Source organism: Rhipicephalus sanguineus, chromosome 11 (assembly GCF_013339695.2).
Source record: "Rhipicephalus sanguineus isolate Rsan-2018 chromosome 11, BIME_Rsan_1.4, whole genome shotgun sequence".
Lineage (NCBI taxonomy): Eukaryota > Metazoa > Arthropoda > Arachnida > Ixodida > Ixodidae > Rhipicephalus > Rhipicephalus sanguineus.
In genome coordinates this window covers 112,735,252-112,746,861 of record NC_051186.1, presented here as the reverse complement: position 1 = coordinate 112,746,861, position 11,610 = coordinate 112,735,252, and positions in this window count along the sequence as shown.

Below are 11,610 nucleotides of genomic sequence, written 5' to 3'. Positions count from 1 at the left end.
TTTTCAACGTGTACTCTCCTCGTAATGCACACGTCTTTACCCCTGCTCCCACTATTGTTCAAAAACTATATGGAACGCATTTCTTGGCAGGGTGACCAGCCTTCCCGTCGCATTCCGTATGCTGTCTTCTCGGAACTCGAATGTGTCAGCATTCAGCGGAGTTTTGAGCTTGGGAAACAGCCAAGAGTCACACGAAGCCATGTCGTGGGATTAGGGAATCTGACGAATTACAGGAAAGTTGTGTTCGGGGGAAAGGTCTGAATCCGGTGTGCAGAACTGGTGGATTTGTTATCATGATGGAGCTGCGAAGATATTGCCTCCCACAAATCCGGTCACGTGCGCCACACAGCATCACGAAAAATTTAGTGTACTGACCCAATGCTTACCGCTATCTCCTTCGCAGGTTCTCAGGAACTGAGGAGACGTAAATTAGTGACGAAAGTGCACAATTCGACGTATGGCGAAATAAAGGAACAACCGTGTTATTCGATTCAGGTGCTCCTTCAGGTACCTCAGATAGTCAGAAATAATCCGGACTCCTTCATACGGTATGCCTTGCAATCATATCGTTGTTATGCCCCCTAAAATAAGAAGTAATTACGATTCGCTAAACCTTGAGTGTAATAAACTGAAAACTTGAGCTTTATGTACCAATATTGTAATTTACCCGACTTTTGAGAGGGGGGGGGGCGGTGTTGAATACCCCCGAATTTTTTCAGTTTTGCACGCACACATACCAACGCACGCACAAAACATAAAGTTGGGTTGAATAACACCGCCCCCCCCCCCCCGCTAAAACGCACAGAAAGAAATCCTCGCTACGCCACTGGATTCGGGCAAGGTTACATCCTACGAACATTGGATTTCACGCCAACCTTCCTAATGAAGTTCGCTGCCTGGTGCAGACGTGGACGAAAACAACTTTTCGGTTCTCATCAAGCTGTTATATCCTGAGCTATTATAGAGCATCCTTATAATCAGGAGTGTCGTGTGGAAGGTCTTATTTCGCTGCGCAAATGACATCCCCGTCCTAATGCAACTCAAAAAGATGCATGTGTATTTCATCGCGCTGTGGCGGGTGCGAGACGAAATAATGAATGAATGAATGAATGAATGAATGAATGAATGAATGAATGAATGAATGACTGTGACCTTTATTGAAAGAAAAGGACGACTATCGGCCGCTTTTGCGGATGAGATGGGAAAGGGGCATAAAGGGTGATGAGAAACTTCGTGTCACGCCTTCACGCGAGTCAGTCGACCTCTCCTACCACTCGAAAGAGGCCACTTTGACTACCGTATATCGATAGAGCTTCCTGTGCTTCGTGGTCAGACTGTATTAGATTCCACAGAGCTGTCATGTCGGCGTGCAGCAGATGTCGAATGATGAAGAAATAATGAAGGAGCGCGAAAATCAAACAAGTATTTGGTCCGCACCAATAAATTATTGTAAACTCCGTTTCCGTTCTTTTTGCGATTGAAGTTCGTCGTTACAGAGGTAAACCGAGGTAAGTTTCCATTTAGAAGTTGGCGCCCAAAGCTCCCTGACGGTAAGTATTAAGGCGAAAGCCTTAAGTTAGGCCGTGTTCACGGTCCCGTCTGCGATGACTGCGTAAAACTATTCGAGGTCATAAGGTCTCGTCCGGTGTAGCAAAGTGTCGCCAAAAAAACCCACGTGACCATGCCCGGGCAATGATGCGACATAGTGACACCATCACAAGACATCACTCCTTGCTCAAGGGCAGGCGGGTCAAGGAGCTAGAGCAAAATCATGTGAGATGTAGAAAGCTTTCGGGGAGGGGTGGGAAAGGGATGAACACAATTGTTTTAGAAGAAAAAGAAGACGGCTCTCGCCTTCATGCACTTTGTAGGCGAATGCAAAAGGAACGGTACGAATTCTTTTCAACATACGTTTTTTATTGCGATAGCAATTATGGGCACTCTCGGTGACTTTCTGCCGCTGCCGTCGCCGTGATATTCCGGATATGTATATGTATGTATATCTAAACTATAGCGAGGAACAAAAAGATTCCTAAGCGCGCCACTGGGATTCAAACCTGCAAGCTCTCACTGCGCAGCGCAGCGCGTTAGACAGCTAGGTCACGTGGCACGTGCCATCCATTCTGTAGGACACTAACGGCGAGCTATTTATATACACCATTTACCGCGGGCGGTACGCAGAGCTCGGAGGTGCTTGATCGTGTGCAGTATCACCAGCGAGCTTGCCCGAAGGGCGCGCTTTAAAGCAACGCTCCTATATCTTGCTTCAGTGTAAAAACTGCCCTTCAGACGCTCACTAAAAAGAAGCACATTTCTGCACCCACTTGCGGTGTGGAACGCCGAGTAAACAATGCGCCAAACGCCACCGCGCGGCAGAAAACGCGGAGGGGTCACTCAACGCGCTGCAGTTTTCAAGAAAACATATATCTAAGTGCGTTGGGTGGTAGAATGGTCCTCAAACACGAAGAAGTAACTGGGACAGTTGTTTATTAGCGCTCGTCCCGTATATACCTGTGCGTTCTTTTCGAGCGTCCTTCCTTGTGTTTGAGCAGCGCCCTGCAAGTGTCCAGCTGTGACCGTTGTTACTTCGCGCTCGTCCTGTGTGCGTTCTTTTCCTGCGTCCTTTGTGCTTGAGCGGTGCGCTGGAAGTATCGAGCTGCTTGTCGTTCTTCGTGTGTGATTCTAATTTGTCGCTATCGCATTCATTGCTTCGCCCTTGCAGCGAAACTGTGACTTTTCTTATTCGTGCAACTCCGGCTCAGTAAATTGACACGGTCACTTATACATTTGCCTAAGGCGACTGGAAAGCGAAATATATATTCTTTGTTTTTGTCTCATTTGATCGCATTGGTCGCGCCTGAATGCTTTCCGCGTCCAACTGAGTTTTCCACTGCCTCTTAGATTAGAGGAGTTGGATGTTCCCTGCACCTTACGTAGTTTTGCAGTGCCTCTTAGATCAGCCCACTTTTGACCAATCGACGATATCATGTAATAACGTCATGGTGTGACGTCACGACGACGTCATAGCATGGCGTCAACACATGCATGGTGATTTTTTGCGTCCGCAACGGCGGCCACAATTCGACGGACGCGAAACTACTTGAGGCCCTTTACTTAAATTCTTGTGTACTTTGAAGAACCCTAGGTGGTCAAAATTTCCGGAGGCTCTCCACTACGGCGTCCCTCATAATCATATTAAAGTTTTTGGACGTAAAACCCCAAATATTAAAAATTCGGCAGATCCCACGTACCGTGGGAATCGATGTAATGCGAAGCATGCGCTGGATGGCGAGTGTGGCGTAATTTTTCACATTGAGCGAAACGTTACGGAATAACGCTGGAGAAATATGGATGTGGTATACGCACACTCACATGCTGAAGAGTCGCATATGTATTATATAACCAGTTGTTTACAGTTGCGTAACGATGGCAAGAGCAACATGGGTGTTACCAACACCAGAGGCGGTAAGCTGATATGTAGTGCTTATATTCTTCAATACTGGATAGCGCGAATCCGAACAGGACAAAGAAGGAACACTGATGGGCAGGACAGGCGTTACTCGCAACTAAGCTTCATTCAGAAAAGTTTCCCTAGAAATATACACAGCCGAGTGGTACGCACAGGCGCACTGCACCTACCTTACAGTCACAGTTACATTTGTTATGCTTATATTTGTCCGTTATGACGGAGAACGCACGCACGTTTCATGAACCCGTGTGTATATGTAGAAGGGGTTCTTGACAGGTCTTGAACAAGGTCATCATCACCGTGATCAGTGAGCACCAGCAGCTGGACCGGACTTGTTCATCGAATCCGTTCGTGATCGCAGCTATGAGTAGTCTAAGTGTAGTGAAGTGCGAGGTATAGTGCAGCTGGTGGAAATCCTGCATGTCTCTTACGATGAAATGATCGATGATGCCTCCTGTACTGGACGTGGCAGCGAGGTCTTTCGATGCCCTCTACAGATCCAATCCGTCTTTCAGGCAGTATAAGGACCAGACGTTGTTGGGTCTTGATTAATCAATGTTGAAGTCACCGGTAATGATGAGAGGCCTGGTTCTTTCAGCAGATTTATTGTAGAAAGAATTGAACCTGGTTTTCGCGGAATCCACGTGGTCCACGTTGCGGACCACGTGGACGAGTGGAAGGTAGTTGAGCGTCTACCAGGGGTGTTCTGTCTTCAGTTTCCTCACTTTCTTTGCGTCCGCCGCGGTGGTGTAGCGGTTAGGGTGCTCGGCTGCTGGCCCAAAGGTCGCGGGTTCGATCCCGGCCGCGGCGATCGCAATTCGATGGAGGCAAAATGCTAGATGCCCCTGTTCTGTGCGATCTCGGTACACGTTAGAGAATACCCGACGTTCAAAATTTCCGGAGCCCTTCACTACGGCGTCCCTCATATCATATCGTGGTTTTCGGACATAGGACCTCAAGAATTATTATTATCATTTTCCTTGCGTGTGAATGTGTGCGTTCGTGGTTACTTTGTTGGTAGAGACTCTCTATCACCTGTGGCTCATACCCGCATAACGTGAACTCTGGTTTACGGGTATGTGCCACTCGTTACTGAGAGAAAGGGTTTCATGACGTAGGCGACAGATATTTTCTGTTATTCATGTCATGACCAATGAATCGTGTTCGTCATACACTGATCCCCTGCTATGCCAATTTTGGTATATTACAAGGTATGAAGACGACCAGGAGAGCGCCTAGACGTAGGCGGCTAGATAGATAGACAGATAGATAGATAGATAGATACGTAGATAGAAACGGCCAAAGTGCCTGAGGTTCGCTAAGAAATGCTTCGCATTTAAAAAAATCTGGTAATAATTGGAGAAGTCGTGTTGACGCTACCGACGGTCACTTTTGCCATTTGAATATGCATCTAAATATTCTGCCCCAAAAAATGTTCTTGAAGCCGGACGCTTTCATCGACTTTCAGGACGCACAAGGCTGTGTCACCTCCTGATTTTTTTACGCATTTCATGGCTATCTAGCCTCACCTGCTTCAATAGGAGTTCCTCCTTCTCCTCACGGCTTATCAATCATCTCATGGTGCATGAGGGGTGTTTCCGGAATTTTTTAATGGTAATATGCGCACATGGGGAAAATCTGTGTCTCCATTGCGTCTTCAAATAAGCTCATGTGTGAAGTAAGCTGCCCGAAACTCGGCTGGGATATGTCAGGACCGATTGTTTCGTATACGTCATGGTTATGCGAAGCTTGCGAGGTAGGAAGTTACGCATCCAGCATTGCCAGTAGTTTCGGCAACAGTACTTGCGCCGGTAGTGCTTGGCAATACCGTGGCACTTTGCTGTTCCATATTGCTAGAGGAGCTAGAGGAAGGTGCGTCGAAATATTCTATTTGATTATTGCAAAACGCCTTTATCTAACCTTTCGCGGCTTCTCAGTGTGAGCGCCGCAAGGATGAGCATAAAAGGCTAGAATTATGTTAACGAGTCATAGCAAGAAATAATCAGAAACGTAAATCTTTCAGGCAAAAATTTCTGAGGCCACAGCCACTCGATGAAAAAATTTGCAGTGGCTTTGCTCGGCTATGCCAGGATATACGGAGCGTTAGCAAAGGTTCAGCTGATTATTCTGAGCTTTCCAGATTGTCTAGGATTAGCTTGATTTTCATGCTTACTGCTGCTCCAATGACACACATTCGGCCACATCGTTCAGAGCCGGTAGACATGGCGGCATGGCCAGGTAACGATACCCATTGGTAACGCTGAAGAGCGGAATGTTCTGCTTAACGAGAAAGTTCTTGCACGTTGTACAAACCCGCGCCACGGTTTCACCCCGCTCAGGCGCCGCCACTAAACTGAACGTTTCACGCATGGCACTACTTAGCGGCGTCAAGTCTTTCATGTGTCATATTTTTTAACACACATCGCACACGTATCCAAATGGATTGTTACGAAGTCCGCCTCAAAGGTGCAAGTCGCACTGGCGCTTTCCCAAAGTTTCACAGTATAGGCAGTCGATCGGCGAGCCTTGACGTCATCGATGGCGTCTTGTTGTTGCTGCTGCAGAGGTGGTCGGGCACGTCGCTCAGCATCCTGGCGACGCCGCATTGCTAGACGTTCCTCTATTTCCTCCAGTGTCTCCGCAGCACGTTTAGCCTTCCTCTGTTCATTCTACGTACACTGAACCGCTAATTGCGGCGCAACTACTTCGGGATCTTATGACATAAGCTTCTCGGTTCTTCTGCGCCGTTGCGTAGCATTTGCGCTCTCCTTCTCCATGGCGTTACTCACCTGCAAACGCCAGTCAGAGGCGCTATCAAGCGGCACCAGCGCATTGTCAGACGGCGACTGCACAGCGTAGGCGAATAGCTGCGCGCGCAATGGCTACGACGTCACCCCTCGAATGCGCAGAGCAGCAGCGGCGAGTCGCGCGCGCCTGTCTGCCCGGCCGACGCCACTCCTCTCGCTTTCCGCCACCAGCAGCGGCGAGCCGCGCGCGGCGGGGGCGGAGAGCGCGTGAGATGCCGGCTCCGCACTCATCCTCGCGCATGCGCAGGACGGCTCATGATGACCCACGCGAAATCGGTTCCGGCTAGGCAAGTGTAGCTAACGCGACAAAAACTACAGCATATCCACGGGTGAATGATGAAGACCTTGGGCGAAGCTCCTGAAGCAATCATGGTTACACCGTGAAATGTTCAGTGGTTTCGCCCAGCAGTAATCAAAGCGATACACCGCTTTGATTACTGCACGTCATCTAGCGTGCAGGGTGCCGCTGCGTTTTTTCTTTCTTTTTTTTGCACACATATTGCACACATCTCTATGGGACAGCGGCATCTATTGAATGATACGGGAGACGCGACGGCGGGGACACGCCGCATGGAGCGACGACCGACCAGGTGATGCTATAAAGAGCTTCGCCCCTAAAATAAAGTGCGCCCTGTTGCGTCTTGCTGAAACGCATGAACAGGAGTGTTATTAGAGAGTTTGAGAACTGGGGACCCAAGACGCTGGGCCCCCAATCTGCGTTGGGCAGCCTGCTTTTGCGTTCGGATGATCAGCAGAGTTTGATAATTGGGCCAACGCAGGCTGCTTTGGGTCACGCGCACGGAGCGCCACGAGTGACGAAATTTAAAATCACGCGAGACGCGGGCCATACTGCGCCGTGGCCCGCGCTGCGTCTGTGTCTTCTCGCAGGTGCCCCACGCTAGTTTTCGATTTTGGCGTCTTGGGTCAACGCGATCGCAAAAGCCCAGGAGTGGCTTGGGTTCTGCGCATGCGCCCTGGCGGCTCGCAAGCTTCTTGGGTCCCCAAGCTCCTTGGGGACCTAAGAGAGTTAGAGAATTGCGGCCCCAAGGAGCTTGGGGACCCAAGAAGCTTGCGAGCCGCCAGGGCGCATGTGCAGAACCCAAGCCACTCTTGGGCTCTTGCGCTGGCGTTGACCCAAGACGCAAAAATCGAAAACTAGCCTCGGTCGCCAAGGCGTCTTGGGTCACCAACGAGAAGACACAGACGCAGCGCGGGCCACGGCGCAGTATGGCCCGCGTCACGCATGATTTTAATTTGGTCGCACGTGGCGCTCCGTGCGCTTGACCCAACGCAACCTGCGTTGACCCAATTCTCAAACTCTGCTGCTCATCCGAACGCAAGAGCAGGCTGCCCAACGCAGCTTGGGGGCCCAGCATCTTGGGTCCCCTGATCTCAAGCTCTCTATTCTAAGTTCTGTCCGAGTACCGCACTCGGATAGAAGGCGCGGATTTTGAATAAAACGAAAGCGACGAGGAATCTCCTATGGTAGTTGCATGAGTGCTGGCTGAGAGGGTAGTTTTGGTGTAGGAAACTTCATGGTAGTAACCTTTCCTGAAACGGTGTTGTTGGGTGGCATCGGCCCGGACTCTTTCGTCTAGTATGACACTATACTCCGTTTCATACATCAGGTGCAACGCTGTGGAAGCTATGGGAGTTCTTCGGTCAGCGAAATGTGTAAATGTGCGGCTCTCTCTCTCTCTTCGATTTCGTCGTCGTAAACGGGGCCTCCGCGATTGGTACCGGCTGTGCGCTACCGGAACTGATCGCGGAAGCTACTGCCAGAGACAAAATACTATAGCGGAGAGGTTTAGCTCTTTGTTCCCAAAAGAGGTTTGAAACGGTATAGTGGGGAATGACTAAGAAAATAACAACAAAATTATAGAGACATAGTAACGGCTCTAGTTAAGGTATAGGATAGAGAGCATAATGAACATAAAGTTGAGTGAAGGAGAAGTTTTGTTCACCCCGTGGATAGTTAATTTAAACCTAAATAAAAGGGCCACTTACACCCTGGAAGCACAGAAAAGTGCCTATGGGTCAGTCGTAAGTGAAGTTAGGAACGGGACGTTTGGTGGGCACGTCGTTCCCAAGGGATGGGCTTGAAAAGTAATATACTACACGCGTGCAATACTTATTAAGCGTAATTAATGGTCTCATCTGGGCGTGGAATACATCTAGTTTCCCTGCAAGTAGAGCTAGGAAGACAGAGTTTGGGGCGTAGATGCGTGTACAGCAGTACACTGGAGCAGTTCGATTGTCTCACTTGAGGGACTTGTTCGGACACGTCAGGTGTTGCTTGGCCGGGTCTCGTAGGAGTGAAGATGCGTTTGTAGTCCCACGTAAAGTTCCACTTAACAATTAAATATTCACGGGGCTATAGAGTGACGTCACTCGCTGCGCCTGCGCGTAGCGTACGCTGCTCCCTCCGCATTCGTAACGGCCCTTGCATCATTCACTCGCTGGCGCAGGCTGCACCTTCGTACGCTCCGCTGCGCTTAAGGCACGCGCGCGTCATGCGCCGTAGCATGCGCGTCCCGCAGCGCTTTCTTCTGCGCATCGCAACCTCCTCTGCCTCCTCTACTCTCCGCTCGCAAGGCGCGGGGCCGGGCCGACGGATTCGCACACGTCAGCGGTCGCCTGGCCGGGTCCAAGGAGTGAAGGCGTGTTTACGTAACGTTAATGTTCCCCTTAAAGGCCAACTCCGGTAATTTTTTTTTCTACCATGCCAAAGCAATGGCGCTTCTACGCTTCTAAGACGCTCCTGTCAAGGGCGCATTAGTAGAAATACTCAGCGAATTCGAAACTAATTTTAAATAAGCAGAAAAATGCGACAACAAAACAAAAACCCATCAAAGCACTATTTCACCTGCCGTACAACGTGGTAAGAAACGGAAGTCATGGGCGGCATACCGGTCCCGTCAGCGCGGAGTATGAAAGCTGTGAAAGGCGCCAAGAGCACGCGCTCAACGAAAATGTGACCGCGTCGCACCAGCCGTAGCATGCCTGCGACTAACCGACCCGCGTGCACAAGCTCCTCGGAGCTGTCGGACAATTACAGCTTACCTGCGCTTACCTGGTTGCGCACACGACTGCCAGATGGCATCACCTTTCCAGGTTGGTCAAGGATGTCGCTGACGCAATCGGTTAAATGCTTACGTTAAAAACGTTGTGGGAACAGTAATGTTATTGAATCTTCTTTAGGGAAAGTTGCATGAATTTGTGGATAGCGGCATTTTAGGTAGCGTCAATAGCACCGATGAAATTAAATACAAGCAGGGCTGGGCAGAGATATTCAGAAGAGTATTCCGGAATACAGATATCGAAATACATGAACTGGAAGCCTAAAATACAGATACTGAGATACATTTGCCATTAACGTAACGGGATATTTCGGAGATACTTTTGCAATAAGACGAAAAAAGTATTCCGGAATACAGTTACAGCGATACAGATACTGGAATACATTTTTTATTTCAAGGATGCTCATACTACGCAAAGACACTTATTAGTGCAGCATAATGTTGTAATTAAAGTTGCAGCGCATCGAAACGTTCAGTTCATTTATTTATTTATTACAGTACCCCCAGCGCCATTAAGACATTGCAGGGGAGGGGGGTGGACAAAGTACATTATTAGTAATAATGACATAATTACAAGTATCAATTGCAATAAAAATACACTATTTCACAGCAAAGGTAACAAGGATTGGACACCGAAATCGACATACTTGGCGAACAAACTAAGCTATGCTAGACATAGCACACTTTAAGCAAATCACTCGAATCACTAATGAACACCAGTGAATTGAGAAAAAACACACATTTACTTTGAAGATCTGCTTTGCTGAGAAGGTTGCTGTGTAGGCTTCTCAAATAGGCTGTCTTCTAACAGCGTCGGTTCAGCCTCAGCACAACACTGACGAAAGAAAAAAAGTCTGTCTACCGCTGAAGGCGAGCACAAATTCGTGTGCCCTGCGGCGTGGCGATATCTTTTCTCGGGTCATCTAGACACCGAAACACTTCCGCCCTCACTTGGGTTGGTCTGGCTGTTCAGAATCCGAAGCCTGTCCCCCTTTTCGGAATCCTCAGCCGACTAACCCTGTCGGCTTCAACGAAGCTGTCACCACCACCGACGCTACCAGCACCCATTTCAGAAAGCCGCAACAGGCGAAGTCGGCTCCGGCGGTGGGGGAGCCTGCTACCACAAAAGACCGTTTCACGCATGTAATCAATTAGGAACGCACCCTGACATTGGAGAGGCGGCTGAATGCGCATCAAAGATAGCCATCTTCTAGTCACTTCCTCCGCGACTACGGGAACTGCTTTTGGAAGTGCCGCCGCTTTGAGAACTGAACGCACGCGAAGCATTGCAAAGCCTGTTCCAAGGCGGTATCCGCGCGGGGGGTCGCCAAGTAATGGCTTGCCACCCGAAAAAAATTAGGCGTGCTGCACTGACCTTCAGAGACAGCGACTATCGTCGGCAGAGGCCGACAACACTGCCCCCGCGATTCTGCCGTCTGCGGCATCACGCGCTTTACCAAATGGACCTATCTGTGGTTGAGGGGAAACCATCGCCACCCTATCTGTGGGCGATCGGCCGCGCGCCTTTGCTTGTCTTGCACAAAAAAGAAAAACACGCCAGGCCTGCGCTGAAACCGCAGCACAGTCACAGCGAAAGCTGGAAGAGCGGCGTTTCTAGAGCCCGTTCTAAGTTCCCTTAGGGCTACTAATACAAGTTCACTAGAAAGGTACCCACTACGCCATAAATCACAATTTTTGTGAACTTGGGAAGCACCTACTAAGCCATTACTCGTCATTCTGCGGGGAAGCGAGGCACCAGCTACACGTCTGTAAGGCCTTATGTGCAATTTGTTGACGCGAACGACTGATGACGATGAAGAATTATGGTTCAGCCCTTTGTAATGGGTTGGAGCGTTAAACGGCCCACCAGTTATGTAATTTGCATTGGGTGACGCCCGATCGCTATTTCCCTCTCCCGTCATGCTGTATAACATACGTTGACGTGGGAGAGAGACGGGGGGGGGGGCGAAGAACTTTACTGAGACCCCGAGGAAATGGATCATGCACTTATGGGCTTCCTTGGCAACCAATACAAGTGCACTTGCGAGGAACCCACCACGCTCTAAATCATTATAATTTTACTGAGACCACGAGGAAATGGATCATGCGCTTATGGGCTTCCTTGGCGACCAACACAAGTGCACTTGCGAGGAACCCACTAGGCTATAAATCATCGTATTTTTGAGAAGTAGGGCAGCAGGCACTGTGCCATTTTTTCTCATTCTGCGGAGAGCCGTCGTACCTGCTGTGCGCA